The 23,141-nt window shown below is 49.4% G+C and overlaps 1 protein-coding gene and 1 long non-coding RNA gene across 13 annotated transcripts in view; one reads left to right on the forward strand and one right to left on the reverse strand.

Annotated features, from left to right (window-relative positions):
- LOC146871964 (KAT8 regulatory NSL complex subunit 1-like) overlaps nucleotides 1-23,141 on the reverse strand; it is a 1,874,485-nt gene that overhangs the window by 1,719,777 nt on the left and 131,567 nt on the right. The gene's annotated exons all lie outside the window — the stretch shown is intronic.
- Nucleotides 1,116-21,681, forward strand: LOC146871968 (uncharacterized). The gene is made up of 2 exons (XR_014981280.1): nucleotides 1,116-1,501; nucleotides 18,931-21,681. It is a non-coding gene; the product is annotated as an uncharacterized LOC146871968 (long non-coding RNA).

A 23,141-nucleotide genomic window follows, 5' to 3' on the forward strand; every position in this document is an offset into this window, starting at 1 on the left:
GAGAGAATGAGAGAGAGAGAGAGAGAGAGAGAGAGAGAGAGAGAGAAGAGAGGAGAGAGAGAAGATGAGAGAGAGAAGAGAGAGGAGAGGAGAGAGAGAGAGATGAGAGAGGATGAGAGAGGATAGAGAGAGAGAGAGAGAGAGAGAGAGAGAGAGAGAGAGAGAGAGAGAGAGAGAGAGAGAGAGAGAGAGAGAGAGAGAGAGAGAGAGAGAGAGAGAGAGAGAGAGAGAGAGAGAGAGAGAGAGAGAGAGAGAGAGAGAGAGAGAGAGAGAGAGAGAGAGAGAGAGAGAGAGAGAGAGAGAGAGAGAGAGAGAGAGAGATCGGAATTTCATCTAGTGGCAGTTTTGAACCTGAGGAGGTCCTAGGGGGGGGGGGGGGCTAAAAAAGCCTGTCACACCGGGCTCCACCAGATCCAAAGCCGGCCCTGGGTATACGACACGGACAAGATAACCAAACAAAAACAAGCCAGAGGTTCACACAAAGTTTACTGTAAGTATTAGCATTGTGCTCTCCATGCCACTGGAGTCAAGCTAGCTTGGCTGATGAAGGATGATACCCGGAAACAGGTCCCAGGATGCTGGTTTCCAGTTCCATGGGGAAAAGGGTCTAGGCTGATTTGCATGTTGCTAGGTCTACACTGGAATGGCACGGAAAGCAAAATAAACGATGGATTTAGGCCCAGATCTCTGCACTGGGGTGAATGTGTGATATATTGGTTTTAGGACAGGGATTATAGAATGAAATAAAAGCACATTCATTACATATAATAGGCCTACAAATGTCATTCAACTCAAATACAGCTCCCCTTCAGAAGAAAAGCTTCTTTGCTCCTCAGTTTTAGTCCGCTACAAACTTTGTTCACTTATGCAACTCTTTTTGGTATACGCTGGAAGATGAACCTTGTTCTCTAATTTGCTCATCTGTTTATGACATGTAGCTGATAGACCACAGAATTAGGTCTTTCCACTGATACTCGATTCTTATCTGCTGAGATGCAACTTTGGAACTGACCTCCAGCTGATAAGAGGAATAACTACTGCTAAGCAATTTTGTATGAAGTCACATAAGCTCTGCTTTGAGTTGTGTATAAATATCACAGAGTAAACGTTGATCCGAGTGCATTTGTACGCTTGCCCCAGGAGTGCGAGTTGTATATTGTTCCCCCTAGCGTAATAAATGGCTTAAAAAGTCTGCCTCCAACTCCCCGCACTTTAATTTGTTACTAAAAGCATAAACATTTGCTTTCCTCAAATGGAGACTCTGCCGGGACCTCTACGTGGGACATCCAACAGCTCTTGAGTCTGTGGCTGAGGTGACCAATCTGAGACTGAAAGATTGCGGGGGCCCCAATAAACAAGAGACCAGTTTCTCACAGCTGCTGACGTTTCAAACCGGCATCCCTCAGCAACAGGATTTCCCCGGCAGAGGTCCCGAACCTGGTTGATTGAAGACTGACATTTGTCCAAAGTGCGGAGAGATGGACTCCCCCACATTAACTTGGTGAGGTTGTTCTAAATGCATGCTTGCGCAATTGATGGAATTGGAGACACTTGTCATTGTGGGAGATGGGGATTATTAGTTCTCATTTGCTGAGGGGCTCTAATTTTAGGGGACAATGAGTAAACTAAGGAATTGCACTTATCGTAATTGTTGTTTTGGAAGTCCATATTTGGACAAATTGCTCCACTCCCCACCCCAAATTGGAGGATGTAGGTGAAATTTGGGTTGAATCTTTGGAATAGATTTTTATGGTATAAAATATACAAAGGAGAAATAAGATTGGAGTGGGCTGCTGGACGGCTCCTTAGATTTAAGCAAAATTACAGTATTTTCAACATTTTTTTTTTTTTTTTTTTTAAAGAAAAAAAAAGAACGTAGATGAGGATAAAAAGTGAGATAGGCAATATGGGAAAGCTTTCAAAAATGGGTAAAACATGCATCACATTAGCAGGCTTGAAAAAAAAGTCCACTCGCAATGTCGAGCAAGATTTAATATGGAAGAGCTATTTTAGGGATTAACATTGAGAGTTGACAACAGGTGTTCTGCTTACTCTGCAAACTGAATGAGAAATAACAATGCTTTTAAATATTGTTATCTTGCAACATTTGCACAGCTTTCTTCATAAATTATGAAGGACATAATTGTGCCTTATTTATTAGAATAGGTAATCTTTTCTTTATGGAACGTACTGTGTGCAAATTATGTTGTATTTTTGCACTAACTTTATTTTTCTATTATCAATTCTGAGACCGGATTGATATCTGACTAATGATTAACTCCTTAAAAAATACTGACTCATTAGTAACTATAATATATATTTGCATTTGATTACTTGTCTGTGTTTATGACAGAGCTTTTATGGTCAAAATATGATAGCAAAGATTTCTGCACTATAAGCATACAAACAGACAGAAGCTTTTACAATAATGACTACTGACATTTGATTATACCCTTGAATACCCTCCATAGGCCAGTCTAGGAAGGGCAGAAGAAGATACCAGTTAATAAAGCTGGCCCTATGTTACTGTACTGGGGGGGGGGGGGGGGGGAGGGGGGGGGAAGAGTTCCTGGTACATACCGGTGCTACTTGTGCCTCTAGATCATAATCCCTTTCGTAGGTCTTCCCTCTCAGTCTCAGGTAAATTTAATACATCTGTGGGATTTTCTGGCATCCCTGTTCAAAGTACTATTTCAACAACTGAACGTTAGTACAGGGGTCTCCAACCTTTTCTGAAACAAAAGTCACTAGTGATGTAAAAGTGACCACCACATTCGAGAGTGTCAGCAATGATCACATTGGTCACATTGGTCCGGATTTTCAGCAGCAATGAAAAAAAAAAACAAGGCTTTTACAATTTGAATTGAAATATTGCATGGGTACTAGATATAAACAATAGCTGCAATACTCCCTTGCACCAAGATATATTTATGAGTAATAAATATCTCCAACTAAAATAATAGCTTTAAGTACATTTTCAAAATGTCATCTATTTTTCAGCTTACGAGTTGTAAAAATAAAAAAATAAACATTTGTCTTGAATGCATGCGTTTTAATTTTGGAATACAGGTTGGACCGCACACATGAGAGCTACTCACAGGTACCTGGTGATCTACTGGTAGCTCACGAGCTACTTCTTGGAGACATAGTAATACAGCAGAAGGTTGCAAACAGGCCACAGTGAAATTGCTGAGACAGGATGTTGGATAGATCTGTCAAGAAAGCAAAGATGAATGCTTCCAAATTGTTATGTGAATGCTATTGTTATCATGGTCCACAGTTCAGCCCATATCAGTGCTAAAGGAATAGTGGCCACGTCAGATCATGTATGGTTCAATAATTTGATTCCCAGGGTGGCAGATTTCTATGTCAAGAGATGCATGATATGCACTACTTACAACACAGAAACCCCATCTCAAAGGTCATTTTGCAACCCTAGACCTGCCCTTCCGAGGTCTTGCAACCACTTGAGGTGGTTCTGGAGAGGCCACCAAATGTATAGGGTGTACAAAGATAAAAAGACTGCTTGACATTGAATATACTTCTCTTGCCGATTACTGTGACCAATTGACTAAAGATTTGCATTTGATCCATTCACAGGTGAAGACCAGTCTCCCTTCTAGTCTTGAAGGTCTAGGTCACAAGCTGAGGCCTAGAGGCTGTGTCTTTACCCAACAGTTTGAGGAAGTCCAGCCTTGAGCCATGCTAGAAGGGTCCTGTACAGTTCTCTTCGCCACCCAGACTGCTGTTAAGTGCACAGGGCACAGACACCAGATCCCTGCCAGTAGTGTGGAGAAAGCAAGCACCACTACTTTTGCCATATGATCAGTGGATATCAAGAGGCATACCTGATGAACAAGTTACTTACCTTCGGTAACGATATATCTGTAAGAAACATTAGTTAGTTAGATTCCTCACCTTACACGTTAGTTAGATTCCTCACCTTAGAATATCCCCAGGCGTCAGACTGGATCCGGAAGATTTTTCGTCAACAATACCCCTTGCGCGTCGCTAGGCGTCGTCTGCGGCTCCGCGTCCGTCGTCGGCGTCGGAATGACGGAGTACTTAGACGCCGCCCTCGCGCGCTGACATCAGTTCTTGTACATAGCTTTCCGCGCCAGGAACGCAGAGCCATGCAAAGACCGACACTGGTGCCAAAAATAAAATCTAGGGGCCTGAAAAGGATAACCTTAACCCTAGATGTCAGTTCGCAGAACGGGGAGGATGGGTGGGTCGGTGAGGAATCTAACTAACTAATGTTTCTTACAGATACATCGTTACCGAAGGTAAGTAACTTGTTCATCTGAAAGAAACACGTTAGTTAGATTCCTCACCTTAGAATAGATACCCAAGCAATACCATCCCCGGTGGTGGGTCTGCGAACCAAGATCACACCAGAAAGTCCTGGAGGACAGAACGGCCGAAGAAGCCATCCCTCCGGACTTGGCTGTCAAGGCAATAATGTCTAGCAAACGTGTGTAGCGAAGCCCACGTTGCCGCCTGACAGATGTCCTGCAAAGGGACTCCCCGTCCCAAAGCAGTAGTAGCCGCTGTGGCCCGAGTAGAATGGGCGCGCAGCCCAACAGGAGGGTCCTTTTTCGCCAATGAATAGCAAATTTTGATGCACAAAATGACCCACCGAGAGATGGTCCGTTTGTGCACAGCTTTCCCCTTCTTAGCACCCACGTATCCAACGAAAAGTTGGTCGTCCACCCGGAACTGCTTTGTGCGGTCCAGATAAAAGGAGAGCGCACGTTTTGGGTCCAGACGGTGGAGCCTCTCTTCCTCTTTGGAAGGATGCGGAGGCGGAAAGAAGGTGGGCAAGGTGACAGACTGCCCAAGATGAAATGGAGTCACCACTTTCGGAAGAAAGGAGGGACGAGGCCGGAGGACAACCTTGTCCGGATGAACAGACAGAAAAGGAGGCTTTGAAGATAAAGCCTGGAGCTCACTCACCCGCCTAGCCGAGGTGATGGCTACCAGAAAAGCAGTCTTAAGAGTCAGAAGACGAAGAGGACAATTGTGAAGAGGCTCAAAGGGAGCGCACATTAGGAATGTCAAGACAAGATTCAAGTCCCACTGAGGCATTACGAAAGGGACAGGAGGGAACGTGTGAGTAATGCCTTTTAGAAAGCGTGTAACTACAGGGGACTTGAAAAGAGAAGGCTGATCAGGAAGCCGCAAGAAGGCAGAGATGGCAGCAAGATAACCTTTCAGAGTGCCCAGGGCAGAGCCCTGCCGGGCCAAAGAAAGAAGAAAGAGGAGAACCTCAGAAAGAGGGGCGGAAAGGGGATCCACAGCCTTTGCTGTGCACCATGCCACAAATTTGTTCCACCGGCAGGCGTATACCGTCTTTGTGGAGGGACGCCTGGCTGCCAGAATGATATCACAGACTTCAGGAGGCAAGTCAAATGGCATCAACTGCCGCCGCTTAATCTCCACGCATGGAGGTGGAGGCTGGACAGGTTCGGGTGGAGGACCGTCCCCTGCTGCTGCGACAGAAGATCCTCCCGAAGGGGCAGACGTATCGGGGGATCGGTCAACATACTGAGTAGCTCGGGATACCAGTACCTTCGTGCCCAATCCGGAGCCACCAAGATGACTTGGGCCCGGTCGTGCCTGATCTTCTTTAGCACTCTGGGCAGAAGTGGTATAGGCGGAAAGGCGTACAACAGACCGCAACTCCACTCGTGACGAAAAGCGTCGCCGAGCGAGTGCCGCCTTGGAAATTCCAACGCGCAGAACTGCTGACATTGCGCGTTCTCTTCGTTGGCGAATAGATCTAACCAAGGTTCTCCCCACTGCTGAAAGAGACCTTGCGCCACTTCGGAGTTCAGACGCCATTCGTGATCCATCATGCACCGGCGGCTGAGTTCGTCTGCTCTGGCGTTCAGAGAGCCCGCCAGATGTTGAACCACTAGGGTGACGCCCTGGTGTTCCAGCCACGTCCAGAGGCGCAGAGCCTCCTGACAAAGGGTCCACGACCCCACCCCGCCCTGTTTGTTGCAATACCACATGGCGGTGGTGTTGTCCGTGAACACCTGCACGACACTTCCCCTGACAGAGGGAAGGAAGGCTTTCAGTGCAAGTCGGATCGCCCTCAACTCCAACAGGTTGATGTGGAGACGAGACTCCGCCGGAGACCAGAGGCCTCTGATCTCCGCCTCTCCCATATGGCCACCCCATCCCAGGAGGGACGCATCCGTCACTACGACATGTTCCGGTTGGGGAAGGGAGAGGCTCTTGCCCTCGACCCAATCGCGGTCCGTGAGCCACCACTGCAACTGCTGTGCAGTGCCCTCCGAGATCAAGACATGGTCGGACAGGTTGCCGTGATGCTGGGCCCACTGAAACTTCAGGTCCCACTGCAGAGCCCGCATGCGCCGCCTGGCGTGATGCACTAGTAGGATGCAGGAGGCCATCAGCCCCAGAAGCCGCAACACTAGCCTGACCGAAACCCAGGATAGAGGCCGAAAGATGGGAATCAGGGCCTGTATATCCCGGACCCGCTGTTCCGGAGGATAGACCCGGAACTGCGCCGAATCGAGAACCGCTCCGATGAAGAGGAGCTTCTAAGAGGGACTCAGGTGTGACTTCGGCACGTTGATGGAAAATCCCAGCAAATGCAGGAGATCCGCCGTAGTCTGGAGGTGGGAGACGACTGTCTGGGGCGAGCCCGCCTTCAACAACCAGTCGTCGAGATAGGGGAAGACTGGAACCCCTGATCAGCGCAGATGAGCTGCGACCACCGCCATCACTTTCGTGAACACCCGAGGGGCACTGGTGAGGCCGAAGGGGAGCACGGTAAACTGAAAGTGCTCTTGGCCCACCTTGAACCGCAGGTAACGCCGGTGGGCCGGCAGGACGGGGATGTGGAAATATGCGTCCTGCAAGTCCAACGCTACCATCCAGTCTCCAGGGTCTAGGGCAGCTAGAACCTGAGCCAAGGTTAACATCTTGAACCTTTCCTTCCGGAGGAAGGCATTGACGTTCCGGAGGTCCAAGATAGGGCCGAGGCCCCCTTTGCCCTTCTTGGGAACCAGAAAGTAGTGGGAATAACAACCACGACCTACGTCTGGGCTCGGAACGCGCTCGACGGCCCCCTTGGCCAAGAGGGCCGAAACTTCCTCGTGGAGAAGATTCAAATGATCCCCCGAGATACGGTGGTGCTGCGGTGGCATGGCTGGAGGGGTCGTCTCGAAGGGGAGGGAGTAGCCCCTTCGGACGATTTGCAGCACCCACCTGTCCGATGTGATGGACCGCCAGTGGAGGAGGTGATGGCGAACTCTGCCCCCCACTGGCGTGGAATGGGCCTGAAAGCTCGGACTAGGAAGGCTTTGAGGCGGATGCTGCCGGGGTGGATGTGGGCTGACCTCATCGACCTCCAGATCCGCCTCGGCGGAAACCACGTCCGCGACCGCGCGCAGGTTGGTTCTGCGGCTGGTGGCTAGGCGTACGTGAGGAGGCACCCCTTCCTTGGCCACGAAAGGGGCGAAAGGCGGAAGTTTGCGACTGCGGGGCCGAGAGGCCCAAGGACTTAGCCGTAGCCCGGGAGTCCTTAAAGCGGTTCAGCGCACTGTCCGCTTTCTCGCCAAAAAGGCGAGTGCCATCAAAGGGCATGTCCATGAGGGTGCTCTGGACATCACCCGAAAATGACGTGGACCGCAGCCAGGCGTGACGTCTAAGCGCCACTGTGGTAGAAATGGCCCTACCCAGCGAGTCTGTGGTGTCAAGCCCACATCGTATAGCATGTCGCGCAGCATCCCTCCCATCGGCCAGAGCCTGGGTAAGTCGTGTCCGGACCTCCTCCGGACACAGGGGCAGCGCGTTCTCCACCGCATCCCACAGAGAGTGGGAATAACGGTCCAAGAGACAAGCGGTGTTCAAAGACCGCAGGCCCAAACTAAGGGAGGAGAACAGCTTCTTGCCAAACTGTTCTAGTCTCTTGGAATCCCGGTCCGGCGGGGCGGTCGGGAAAGAGGATTGGCAGGTGGAGGCCTGGATAACCAGGCTCTCAGGGGTAGGGTGTTGGGACAGAAAACTGGGGTCGCCCGGAGCAGGGCGGTGGCGCCTGGCGACGTTCCTGTCCACAGGAGGGACTGTGGAGGGCTTGGACCAGGTGCCCTGTAGAACGTCAATGAGGGCCTCATTGAATTGCAGCAGAGGCTCAGTGGAGCTTGCTGCAGACTGAAGCACCTCAGTGAGGACGTTGGTCCTCACAGCCACGGCAGGCAGCTCGAGCCCAAGGGCTGCGGCCGCCTTGCGCAGCACCACAGAGAAAGCAGCGCCCTCCTCCGAAGCCACAGTCGGAGGAGAGACGAATCCAGTGTCTGGAGAGGTATCCAGGCCACTGGCCTCCCCCAGTTCATCTGCCCAGTCCTGTGACATTTGAGCCTGAGCGGCCATAGGATCCTCGGATCCCTCCCAATTGTCCCCATCATCCGATTCCTGGTATACAGGAGGAAGGTACGGACGGTAGACATAGTGGGTCTCTAGCGGCGCCGAACGCGGCGTCCATCGACGCCGTAGCGGCGCCGGGTCCAGAGTGGGACTGAACTGGGGCCCGACGTCGAGCGGAGTAGACGTCGGCGGTGGCACCGGTGTCGACGCCGGCGGAGGAGGCGTGATGAGGTCGACCGGCATCGGCAGGGACTCGGGAGCGGGTCCCTCGGGCGCTTGCGGCGTCGAGGCCGGAGCCGTCGACGACGCCGGGGCCGGAGCCACCGGCAGGCAAGGCAGCCCTGTCGGGTCCGCGGGGCCCGAAGGCGCGCCAGCGGGCGCCGACGGCGGGGCCAGGCTCCTCATGGCCGAGAGGAAGGCACTGACCTCCGCCGGCGTCGCGTCAGTCCCAGGGACCGGCGGGTATGGGGACGTGCGCGGCGCCTGCAGCTCCGCCGTAGCCTCAGGGGTGGAACCACCCTGACCCTCGGCCGAGTCGCGCGACCGGCGAGGGGAGTCCGAAGAGCGGTGTCGCCTCTTGGACTTCTTGGAATGCTTCGACTTACCCGAAGACTTGGATCCCGACGACCGATGGTGACGTCGGCTGCGGCTCCGCGACCGATCCTTGGACCTCCTCCTGGACCGGGATCGAGCGACGCGCGGAGCCGAGTGGCAGATCTCGAGAAGCTTACGGGACCGCTCCCGTCTAGCCTTCGAGGTCAGGGCCTTGCAGTCGCAACACGACTCCGCGTCGTGGTCGAGGCCCAAGCAGTAAAGGCACCGGCGGTGATGGTCCGTAACCGACATCAAGCGGCTACAGTCAGCACAGGCTTTAAAACCAGGCATCGTACCGGCACCGGAGTAGATTGACAAGATCAAAAAAGATCGAAAAAGTTAGTCAAAAAGTGACTAAAGGGGTAGCTCTCCCGGATCTGCGCTTACTGGCGCGTAAAAAAGAACTGGCGTCAGCGCGCAAGGGCGGCGTCTAAGTACTCCGACGACGTCATTCCGGCGCACGACGCCGACGACGGACGCGGAGCCGCAGACGACGCCTAGCGACGCGCAAGGGGTATTGCTGACGAAAAATCTTCCGGATCCAGTCTGACGCCTGGGGATATTCTAAGGTGAGGAATCTAACTAACGTGTAAGGTGAGGAATTTAACTAACGTGTTTCTTTCAGATTTATCATGCCTGACCACGATGAACAGATTCTGTTTGAGCATCAGCCTTGATACTAAGTGTGGCCAAGGGCCGAAAAGAACTATAGACTTTGATTGAAGAAACCATCTCTGCAGAGGTAGCAACCCATGCCGGTGGTCAAGACCGCCAACGTCCGGACAGGTACATAAGCTTGCAAGTGAGGCTTTGAAGCAAAAGACACTTGGGACTTAATGCTCTTTGATAGTGTAGAGAAGGAATTTTTGGAGAATTGAGATTATATTGCTCTGTTCCTGGCTGATCGTTACGCTACACCGTTACCTTGGCAACTAAACAACAAATACTATAGGAAGAGGAAAGAAACGAAAGAAACAGCACAGGTTGAATATAAAGACCAGTATAGGGAATAGTGTTAGGTGTTATTCTGAAATAGGTATTTGTATATAGATTAGGTTGAAATGGTTAAAGTTGTGGATCTGCCATTATGGCCCTTTGGGAAGGTGTTTTCTGACCTATTAGTAGAAATAGAAGTACTTGCCCCGAATGCCCCTGCTAAAAGCCGACAGTTTGGGACAAAAAGGAGGAAAATAGGGATACTTGTAAGTGCTCTATTGCTAGTATTTAGATTTTTTGGGTCTATTTTGGAGGCTTGAAACATATTACCCTGTTCATAGCCTAGTGCATCCTACTCCACCTGAAAATTATCACTTCACCTTATCCTCTTTTAAGGATTCGCACTGATAAAATATATAAGCATTATACGTTTGTTCAATCTGTACATAAAACGCCCTTAATGTTAATTGAGCTAAAAAAGCTTCACCACTTAGCTGATGAAATACATCAGGACAATGGAGATTGGACTTGGTCAGGATAGTTTTGGGACCTAGTAACCACTTGGGGCTGGAAACTGTTCACTATAGTGCCACTGGTGAGAGGAGTTATGTGGAAAAGTATGTCTGTTGTCTTGCCATTAGCTCAGCCATTTTGTGCTTCATCCTCCATTGCGACCTCTCTACAGGGGTCACAAAGGCTCTGTGGCTTCCCATCTTGATTCACCTCAACTCTGCACTTCCCTATTTCTCACCTGACCTACCGCCACCTGCCTGAACTCATGCTAAGCTAGTCGAGCAGGACTGTCTGTGCCCTGGTTTGCCACAATCTGACTGAACTCTTGCTAACCCTAGTTGAACAGGACTGTTCGCCCGCGCTTACTGTCCTCACCCTGCCCTTCATCCTGCAGGGCTTGACAGCTACCATCTTCAGACTTATCAGATTGACCTCTGCTTGTTGTGTAATTATGGGATTCACCTATGCCCTGCAGGGGCCCAACAGTGACCATCTGCTAACTTATCAGATTGACCTCTGCTTGTATAATTATGGTCAGTTTTACTGTACACGCCTCCCTTTGCATAATCATGGTGTTCTTTCTTTACTGTACACGCAGGGGGTGGGGATGAAGGGTATATAAGACGTGGAACCAAAGTGCTTGGCAGATTGCCTCCTCAGACAAGCTGCGGGTGTCGGTTGCCGATGCTCTCCATGTCATGAGATTGTAATAAATATCCTTTCTCTTGGCGCTCCAGTGTTGGTCTCAGTTTGTATCCCGGACCCGTGGACGAAGGGTGGACCCTGCACCTTTGGGTGGTCTTCCAAGGAGACCCCCAAATCCACAGTGACGCGGCTGCCCGGGCGAGGGGTCCCAACGAGGAAGTTTGAATGGACGGTGGTGGGGTATACTTATGTGAAAGAGACCCTCGTCTTCGTAGCCACCACCCAACCTTCACTGTAGCAGAGAAGACCACCGCAAGTGGCGCCGGTCCTGACTGAGGCCCCCGATAGACTTAGACGAGCTTTGCAGTAAAGAGACCACCTGGAGAACGAGACAAAGGGTTCCGGTTGGCGATACCTTTGGTTTTGGTTATCTGGCTTTTGATCACTCTTTGCAAAAAGTGAAACTGGTAATGTGGACTTTTTGTCCGGCCTAGAAACTTGTAGAGACGCTTGGTAAGATAACATAGAAAAACATGCTCGTGTTTAGTAAATTTGCACGATGGTTTTGTTGTTGCACAACTCGATCAAGGGTGCTGGAGGATAGTCAGCCAGCTCCTCCGGAAGGTACCCCTAGTAAGGACATGTACATAAAGTAGGGTATTTCTCCCACAATGTATTACTCATTATGGCATAAATACACGTCTAAAGATGTAGACACTCAATGGCCTATGTATGGCTCTTTCGAACCCCAGAAACTTGAGGCCGTAGAGGCACAACTTCATAGGAGGAGGTCCCGACAAGCGATGTTTGATGCCTTGGGTCCGTGGAAAAAGGAAGGAACTGAGAGGATGAGAAGGGCTCAGGCTAGATTGCAGAAAGAGGCTAGGAAAATTGATAAACGGTCATTAGAGGAATTGCGGCGTGAAAAGGTTGCTTCAAAAATCACATGTGCAGATACGGAATATAGATTAAATAGGTCCGGTCAATACTCTGTACGTTACGCTCCCTTGTCACGAACGGACCCCCAGGAGGAGTTTCTCCTCCGCCCACGGCCACCACCGTACCATGTCCCTCCCCATCCTATCCCACACCCGGACGGTGAGAATGCATCACCCCCCCCCCTTCCCCCCCACGCCCAACCTCCACCTCCACCTCCCGATCACACTGCCCCTCCTGCTCCATCCGACCCCAGGTTAGCCCCCTCTGCTCGATCACACACACCCCGCATTACACCTACAGAGAAACAGGCTCTGAATGATCTCGTTTGCACCTGCCTGAAGGATCTTTCCACATCAAACCAGATCCGTGCGATCTATGAAGCCTATGCACCACCCTGCAAGTGCTACTTCCTACAGCAATTTGCTTATGAAATAATCTCTTTATGAGAAACACCACGGAGTAACACCAGCAGGCCATATTACAGAATTATTTCGTAAATTGACAGAGGGACGAGGAAGTGCTGAGGAAAGCCACAGCTTGTTAGCATTTACACTACAAATGATGGAAAGTTTGAGGAGAGACCAGGAGGAAGAGGAAAAACAACCAGCAGTGGAGGGAGCAATGGGAGGCCATATGGCACCGATAAGAGAAGATGCTCCAGTTTTTGTCCCTGCTAGAGGACAGGGTACTGCTGAGGGATTAGATAGTCCAGATGCGAAGAGCAGGACGTTATATAATTGGGTGTACACTCCGTGGCTTCGAGCTGACATCTTCGCTTTTAAAAAGGACTTACCTGACCACCGGAAGAATCAAATTGGATTCTACGAAGGGCTGGAAACGGTTATTGCCACCTACACCATGACCTTAACAGACATTGATCAGTTTTTTGGGCTAATACTGCCGCCAGACATCTGGAGACTAATGAGGAAAATAGACGATCAGACCGTATTCGGTCACAAGTGGAAAGATTTTGTAACAATGGATAAGGATAGAAAACCTGGGGAAAGGCCAGCGGAAGCTATTTTAGCACTACCAGGTCGCCTAGTAACGAAGCTAAAGGCCACCATTCCGGCCAGAAAGGTTGACTGGACAGTCATTACTGCATGTAAGCAAAAGTCTGAGGAAACTACGTCTGACTACTTCTCGACTCAGCCAGGTGTTTGTTGACTATAGTGGACAGGACACGATGACTGAGACAGGCTGACAATTACTAGTTCAAACTTTTGTTAAGGGATTGTTGCTACTGATCTCCACTAGATTACAGAGTAGCGAAAGCACGTGGCCTACGGCAACACTAGCGCAGATCTTGACAATAGCCCAATTTTACGAACATCTGCAAAATAAAATAGAGGAGGTAAAAGACAGAAAAAGAAAAAACCTCAAAGAAAAGGTGATGCTTTCCCAAATAGGCACGGGAGGGGGAGGAAACTGTAGGGGCCAACAGAACAATTATATGCCTGCAGCTGCTAGAACACACCAGCCCCCACGTCAACTGTCCCAGGACCAGTGTGCGACTTGTAAAGAAACAGGCCACTGGTGTGCAGAGTGTCCACTTTTGCAGCGAAATACCATAGGGAGAGGGCGAGGAGCACCTAGAGGAAGAGGGAGAGATCCTGCACCACCCTTTGGCGGACAGCATCCAAACGTCTTTGATATTTCCAGGCAGGCTGTTACCCAAGATTTTACCACTGATCAGTTCCCCGACAAAGAGTATGCATGAGACAGCCAGGGGAAGGAACCAGTAGAACTTCTTGTCGATCAAACAGGTCCCTATGTCACAGCTACGGTGGTTGGTACGCAGGGCAAATTTTTGGTTGACACCAGGGCCTCTAGAAGTGCCCTATCAAAAGAACTCATTCCTAGGGCACCCCTGTCCGGCTTATCGATCACCTCCGTAGGATTTGACGGCACGCCCTCTATCAACCCCCTTTCTACTAAGGTAACCCTGGACATACAAGGGAACACAGCGATGCCCTCTTTTCTGCTCCCCCCAAATTGCCCAGATAACCTGATGGGCATTGATCTGTTAAAACACTACAGAGCCATCATTTGCTGTTCTCCCCAAAATGTCAGTCATATTGTTGAACAATGATTGCCCCATCGGTTATGAATCACGCTTTTATTGCCTAACTGATTCCGAACAGCAGGATTTGTCCCAATTACCAGACACCCTGTGGGCTGTCATGGACACCGATGTGGGGGAGATTGTTATGGACCCTGTCCAAATAACAGTGAAACAAAATGCCTGCCTCAGTACAAGATTTCTGCAGAAGGAGAAAAGGCCCTCATGACTATAGTACAGGATATGATTACATAAGGGGTAGTTGAGGAAGTCCATTCCAACATTTGCAGTAGTCCTGTCCTTCCAGTCTGGAAACACACGTCCACCTCTGAGAAAATATACCGTTTCATCATTGACCTTTGCGCGGTCAACAAAATAGTGGTCCCGCAATACCCTGTGGTCTCTGACAACTATATTAACAATGTTCCCATCAACTGCTACCACCTTCACGGCGATAGACCTCAAGAACGCCTTTTGCGCCACTTGCTGCTTGGATACGTTGGGATCCAATGATAAGAGGTCTGCGATGGTCCCCCGGGTGGGAGGACCGCATATCTTTCTACGCAGACGATCTATTACTCCATTTGGCCTCCCCTAGGACATCTTACGGTAGTACTGGGCATTCTTACACAGTCTTCGGTAGGTTCTCTGGACTTTCCATCAATTGGGGAAAATCATTGTTTGTATTGAGGGGAGACACCCCCCCCCCCCCCCCCGAAATTGCCCCATAACAAATTCGATAGGATTCAAATATTAGGGGATTTTGTTTCATTGGACCCCTCAGTCCGTTATGCCCAAAATAGTCTTCCCCCTCTTCGTAGACTTGAAACGGATATCACTAGCTGGAAGACGCTCTCAATTTCACTATTGGGCAGAGCTACGTTATTTAAAATGATGGTGCTGCCACGATTTTCATATGCCCTGTAAAACACCTTAGATCCAGTTCCAGCTAGTTATTTTAAAGAGGTTGAGGGCCTGCAGAGGGACCTATTATAGGAAGGCAGGGCTCCAATTGCTCTGAGTAAATTAACACCAAATTGGTATGATGGGGGCATCAGCCTCCCCGATATCAAAAAGTATTACTGGGCGTCCCAGCTAGCAGCCATTAATCATGGCACGTATGGCCGTGCGGATGACCCGGGATACGCCATGGACAGATTGCTCCTTCCGGGTGGCGCATATAGTAGGGCATTATACTCCCGACCTAAACTATTCAAACTAATGGGCCCTACTTAACACTCAGTTCAAATTTGGCACGACGCCACTACCTCTCTTGGTTGGAGACATAAATTAACATTGGCCACCCCCCTTTGGGATTCAGAGAAACTGGGAGACCTTTGGAAAACGAAGGGAATTGACAAATGGGATCTTATTGGGATCTCAGCTATTAAAGATATGTGGGGAAAAGAGGGGATCAAGTCCTTCAGCACGCTCCAGAGTGAATATGAATTAGCAGAGACAGAAGTTTTTCGTTATATTCAGGTCCTACACTCACTCCAATCTTCCTTGCCCGGGGAAGTAAAACCCCCAGAGGCATCTCCCCTGGAGGATAGAATCCTAGACGGTCACCTCCCTGAAAAAACAATATCATTAATTTACAAAAAGCTAATTAACCACGTGGCTAATCCTCTCCTGGCACTGCAGGATAAGTGGGCACATGATGGGCTAGAGCTGGACGATGAGGATTGGCAAGCAGCAGTGTCTTCCCCTAGAGTGGTAGCTATCCCAGCACGTTTACGATTGGTTCAGCTTAAGATCCTTCACAGAATCTACATAACGGGACCTAGGTTAATGCAAATGGGGTGGTCTGATACAGGGGAATGTGAAAGGCGGTGCGGCCTTACCGGAACGTTTATGCACACTATCTGGGAATGCACACATATCAGCACTTATTGGCGCAAAGTGCACGACACAATAAATGAGGTGTTACATGTCTCCCTACGTCCAGAGGCGAGCCTATGCCTCCTAAATGTTTGGGAGCCTACAGATTTAAACATTTCCCAGACGCAATGGGCCACTCTTGGGTTCATGCTGGCAAAAAGAAACATCGCTCAACTCTGGGGGGGGCAGCATATCCACCCACATTAGAAGCCTGGGAAAGAAACCTCGATTGGTGCATGTTCAGAGAAAAGACCGTGTATTTGGCAAGGAGGTGTCCAAAAAAGTGGTCCCATGTCTGGAGCCCATGGAATATCTATAGAGAAGAGATATGTGCACCACCTCGATAAGTAGATCACGATGACCCTATTTCTCCGTGATGTTCCTCTCTTATATACAGTATGTCCATCCACTCATGCTTATTGTGAAGTTTCAATTGTTTGGTTTTCTGTAATGTACCACTCACTGATCTATGTTTAATAAAAAGATTTATATAAAAAAAAATGCCTTTTTCTCCATACCAGTACATCATGATTCACGCTACCTTTTTGGTTTTACCATAAGAAACAGATCATACAGATTCTGCCGGGCTCCACAAGGGTACACAGAGTCCGAGCAAATACAGCCAAGCCCTTAAACAGCTCAACCAGATACAGTTACCACCCAGCGCTGTCCTCATTCAGTAGGTCGATGAAATTCTTTTGGCTGCAGATACTCCGACCCTGGCTCGCACTGCCTCTCTTACTACTTCACACTTTGGCGTCACAGGGCCATAAGGTGTCCAAGAATAAGTTATAGTATTGTAGACAACAGGTGACCTATCTCAGCCATCTTCTGTCCAAGGAGGGACGAAAACACACACCTGACCGCATCCAGACAATACTACGCCTTTCTTCTCCTACTACCCAAAGAGAGGTTTGTGCACTAAGTGGCCTCACTTCTTTTTCTCGTCAAAGGATTCCAAATTTTTCCTGCATAGTTAAGCCACTCCTTGCTTTACTTACAAAAGACACACCCACACCCCTCCCTTGGACACAGGAACACAACCAAGCCTTTGAAGACTTATCTCGCGCTCTTTGTACTGCACCTTTACTGGGCACACCTGACTACTCTAAACCCTTCTGCCTCTACACCCATGAACGCTCAGGATGCGCTCTCTCGGTCTTGACCCAAATTCACGGCACCAAAACGCCTGTGCGCCTACTTTTCGGCAACTCTAGACCCTGTGGCCCGAGGTCTGCCCTCTTGTCTTAAAGCGGTCGCGGCTGTGGCCGTCTCTATTCGACAAAGTGAGGGAATTGTTTTGGGATCTAAAATGACGGTATTAGTTTCCCACGCAGTCGACATATTGCTAAATCAGACAAAGACGCAACACCTCACTAGTGCACGACTGACAGGATACAAACTTACGTTGTTAGCAACCCACATCACATTAAAGCGATGTACGACCTTGAACCCCGCCACACCTCTGCCCACACCAGATTCAGACACCACAGACACTCCACATGACTCTCTTTCAAACAGAAGAACAGACCAAGGGGCGGGTAGATTTGAAAGACATCCCTTTCTCACAGAAGAGGATGGGCAATTATGGGTGGACGGGTCCTGTATTAAACTATCAGATGGTACCACATCTGTTGCCTACGCCATCACTACTACCAACACCATTGTTGAAACTGCATGCATACCTCAGAAATCGGTCCAGGCAGCAGAGCTTATAGCTCTCACCCGCGCTTGTATCCTTAGCCAGAGTCTGTCACCATTTACACCGACAGCCAATATGCCTTTGGAGTAGCACACAGTTTTGGTATCCTCTGGAAAGAGTATTCTTGACGTCACATGGGATGCCCATCCGGCATGGTGACTTAGTAACTGCGTTACTCCAAGCCTTGGCACTGCCACGAACAGTAGCTATTGTCAAATGCAATGCCCACAAGAAAATCACAGACGAAATAGGACTGGAAATGCCTTCGCTGATGAGACAGCCCGAGCCACTGCACAAGAAAGAACACATACCGCCATGTACATTATAAAATCCCAAGCAGAGAAGTGGCGTGACGTTAGACAACAGATCAGGGACATCCAGTCTGCCACTCCTGGAGAACTTCAACAATGGGAAAAGGAGGGCATGCTCGACGAGGAGAATTGTTGGCGGTCCAAGGACACAAAACTGTGTAAATTGACAAATGCCTATCTCCTCCAATTGTTGAACATGACTCATTTACCAGCCCATACCAACGCTGCCACCATAACTAAAATCTTACAGGAAGTGTGGGATAACAACCAACTCCGGTCTACCACCACAAGGCTGGTACAGCAATGTTAGTATGTCTCCGTTACAATGTAGGAAAAGGGACCCAGGCACCCCGAGCTGGGTTTGCCATCCCCACGGCACCCTTCGAGGTTTTACAGATGGATTATATCCAAATGGAACGGTGCAACAACCTTAAATAAGTCCTAAAGGTTGTTTGCGCATTCAGCAAATGGGCGGACGCCTACCCGGTCAAAGACAACACTGCCCTAACAACCGCCAAATGTTGCTGAAAGAATTCTTTCCCCGCTATGGCCTTTGCCGGGTGCTCTGGAGTGATGGCAGGAGCCACTTCATTGGAGAGGTAGTCAAACACATATTAGCTGGACTAGGGGTCAAGCAAACATTTCACGCAGTCTTCCACCCCCAGTCAGCAGGCTTGGTGGAAAGATACAATGCCACTATCAAATCAAAACTAGCCAAAATAGTGGAGACTACGGGGCTTAGATGGCCCGACGCATAGCCACTGGCCCTTCTATCAAAAAGATCTGTCCTGCATTCTCGCACCTCGTTGACCCCATACGAGGTGGTTTTTGGACACCCAATGAACATTTGGGGCGCGCCCCCGGCTACCACCTTGTCGGATTCTCCTTGTGAAATGCTGTGCGACTACTTGTCTGTACTTACACAAACTTTGTCTTCTATTAATCAGCAGGTTCTGGAAGCGCTGCCCGACCGATCCACAGGGCCAGGACACACCATTCAGCTAGGCGACTACATCCTGGTGAAGAACTTTTCTCAGAAGCAAACGTTGGAGCCCCGGTGGAAAGGTCCTCTGCTAGTCCTCCTGATGACCCGAACGGCCCTACGAGTGGAAGGCAAGAAATCGTGGGTGCATGCCGTTCATTGCCGGAAGGTCCCCAGCATCACACAGACTGACCCAACTCTGTCTGCCTACAAGGAAGTACTGGCACACGACTGCCCAGTGTATGGCCTCCAAGAACCAGAGCTCGAACTGTTCGAAGACCACACTGTGCCAGCCAAAGGAAGATACAACCTCCGTCCTCGCACGAACTCTGGGGCTCCACCGACTGGACAGGAGGGCTGAGCCAAAAGTCGCAGGGCGGTAGTACAGTCTGGTGGGGTGGATCGATACTCATAGTGGGGTATTGAGGAGCCTAGCCAGTGAAGCAACCACCAGCTACCGACGACACGTAGGGCTCAGTCCCCCTCACCGACAGCTGTAGAGCCCAAAAGAAGATCGACTATGCCTAAAAACGCAGAGCAGAAGAAGGCATTCCATAACAGACTGTATAACCGAAGGTCAATAGTGCCAACAGTATTTCTCTGCCTAACGATTATTCTTATCATCATCTTCTGGATTATAGAGGAAAAAGCGCCGGCAAAAGGTACCATATTGCCGACTGATGCCACACCTACTGAACACTCGCAGGTGTCCTTGCCCCCTTAGCTCCAACACAGAAGACAAGACTTTTGGAATAACACTTTTATTCAAATGTTGCATCAGCATAATATGGTCCTGAACAAAACGAACTGTTGGGTCTGTGGTCTTCTACCTCAATCCACGGAAAACCCAATATCGCTTTTTCCTTACCCCTATTCTGTACATACCTCTTGCCTTGCCTGGATGATGAGGATCATGGATGCTCAGCAGACAAACAACATCGCTGATACATTTCTCCAGTAATTCCGGGACGAATTATGGTGGAACAAGACAGGCAACACCATCAACCCTTTCTGTCCAACTAACAGTCCCATGAAAATATCGGAAGATGAACAAGAGGAAATGCGGATCTTCAACACCACTGACAGTCTACGCTTTTCTAGCTTCAAAAAGAAGGCCCACGCCAAGCGAACATTGCCCCCATCAGTTGTTCTAGGTACTGAGTACGTTGGGGACAGTACTTGTGCCATAACAGCAACTCTGAACACGACATTTCCACCACCGCTTGTTGCCTCCCCAAACACCTACTTCGTGTGTGGGAAAAAAGCACAGCTGGCTTCACAAAAACTGGGGAGGCACATGTTATATAGCGTTTCTCCTTCCTCCTGCCTATATTGCTCCTCCTCTTCATCATCACGTCCACCGCAACAACAAAGTGATCGACCAAGCAGACACTACCTCAACTATTCCTGGATGCCATGAAAGGCATTCTTCCCTTCTGGGGGCCGATGGAAAACAGCAGAGCCATTCGCCACCTCATCAGGGTCATGGAAGCAACTGTCATCACAGCTGGTATTCTGGCCAACACCACAGCGGAGCTCCAAGCAGTACGCCTTGTCGTTTTACAAAACCGCATGGTCCAGGATGTCATCCTTGCTGACCGCGGAGGAGTGTGCTGCATCATCGGTACCAGCTGCTGTGTGTACATCCCAGATCATTCCTCATCTGTCAATGAGGCTATTTCCACGCTTCATCGAATCACCTCTGATCGTCAAGATACCGGCTCATGGTCCCTTGGCCCCTGGTTGTGGCAACTTCTACTGACTTGGGGATGGAAAGTTCCAATGATCGTCCCGATACCTCTTGTATTAATTTTCTTTTGCTGTCTTTGCATTCAATGTGGTCCCCCACTTTTCGGCCTCTTTGCAAGTGCTATCAAGCCAGTCCCTATAAATACTCATGTCGAGAACAATAAAATAATGATTGAACATGAGATACAGCTATTGATGGACATTGCAATTGACTAAAAATGATTTCGCTTATGGCAAAAAGAACTGTGGAAAAGTAGGTCTGTGTTCTTGCCATTAGCTCAGCCATTTCGCACTTCATCCTCCATTGCGACCTCTCTCCAGGGGTCACAAATGCTGTGGCTTGCCATCTTGATTCACCTCACCTCTGCACTGCCCTGTTTCTCACCTGACCTACTGCCACCTGCTTGAACTCATGCTAAACCATTCGAGCAGGACTGTTCGTGCCCTCGTTTGCCACAATCTGACTGAACTCTTGCTAACCCCAGATGAACAGGACTGTTCACCCACGCTTACTGTCCTCACCCTGTCCTTCGCCCTGTAGGGCTTGACAGCTACCATCTTCGGACTTATCAGATTGACCTCTGCTTGTTGTGTAATTATGGGTTTCACCTATGCCCTGCAGGGACCCAACAGTGACCATCTGCTAGCTTATCAGATTGACCTCCGCTTGTTGTGTAATTATGGGTTTCACCTATGCCCTGCAGGGACCCAACAGTGACCATCTGCTAACTTATCAGATTGACCTCTGCTTATAGAATTATGGTGCTCATTGTTTCTGTACACGTCTCCCTTTGCATAATCATGGTGTTCTTTCTTTACTGTACACGCAGGGGGTGAGGATGAAGGGTATATAAGACGTGGAACCAAAGTGCTTGGCAGATTGCCTCCTCAGACAAGCTGCGGGTGTCTGTTGCCGATGCTCTCTTTCCATCTCATGAGATTGTAATAAATATCCTCTCTCTCGGTGCTCCAGTGTTGGTCTCAGTTTGTATCCCAGACCCGTGGACGAAGGATGGACCCTGCACCTTTGGGTGGTCTTCCAAGGAGACCCCCAAATCCACATATTGATCATATGCGACGACCACAGTGGGAGATCTTTTTCGGACTCTGTGTTCTATGCACCATCCCCCAGCAGTCACATACAGTTTAACTGGTATTTATGTCTACATGTTAGAAGGGGCAGGTTGAACTGCTGACAGCGCGCCACTGACCAGGTCTGTGGCAGTCAGTTATTGCTCTTATGATACTGAAAATGACTCTTGTAATAACAGACACCCAGTTAGATAGTGTAATACCCGACCACATCTGCCTAGGTAGATGTTGATGCGTGTACTCGGCGGATCCCCCCCCCCCCCCCCCCAAGAGGGAGCTCCCCAACACAGTTCTAGTTCTGTTAATGTTGGCATGAGAATGGCTTTGGTGTGATTGGGATGCCAAAGTGGGATGGGGGGTGGGAAATGTTTGTTTCACAGGCTACCTAAACTGCATTACATTACAATGCTCCATATCTCTTATATCCAATCATCCAACATCATGCCATTTACAATCCCAGTGATCGCCCGAGACCTACATATTCAACGAGATCATGTTCCAGGTATAGATCACACTAGCGAATATCGATAAGACTACAACCCTCACAACTTAATCTACTGTCATGGAATGTTCGGGGGTTGAATAACCCCCCAAAAAATACGCCAGATATTTGCATATTTGGACAGATTACACATACATATAGCACTCCTGCAGGAGTCTCACATGGCCCCTTCTACTAAATGCACAATGGGGAGTAGGTGGGCGGAGACAACTGACATCCTCATACTCCTCCTATTCTAGAGGCGTGGTAATATTAGTGAAAAAGGGAACACAATTTCACATAGAGCACACCATAGCTGATGATATGGGCCGGTATATTAGTCATGGGGCTCCTTCGAGGGCATCGCATAGGCATAATCAATACATATGGCCCAAATGCGGATGATCCTGGGTTTTATAAATTATGGAACAAACTGGAGACCCTACCCGACACTACTGTGGGGCGGGGATTTTAACTTCTGACTGAATGAGCAACTAGACAGATCGGATTCCTCCAGAGAGCCACATAGACAAGCGGTGACTGTGATGCACAATATTATGTCAGTAGCTAACTTGGTAGACATCTGGAGGGCACATCTCAAGAGAGTAGACTAGATGCCTTGGAACGAGAATATGAACAGACATGTCCATCCTCAGTGCTATTAGGACAGTTCCGTCAGAATATATCAAGAATTTGCGGAGGACGAACTCAAATATGTCTCAAAACGGCACACAGCAGGCACATTTGGTGAGGGGGGCAGACCAGGACATACTTTGGCACGCAAAATATGTGCAGGGCATATGTCACATACGGTACTTTCTATAAAAGACGATGCTCGGCACATCTCACTATGA

Source organism: Triturus cristatus, chromosome 1_1, assembly GCF_964204655.1.
Source record: "Triturus cristatus chromosome 1_1, aTriCri1.1, whole genome shotgun sequence".
NCBI lineage: Eukaryota > Metazoa > Chordata > Amphibia > Caudata > Salamandridae > Triturus > Triturus cristatus.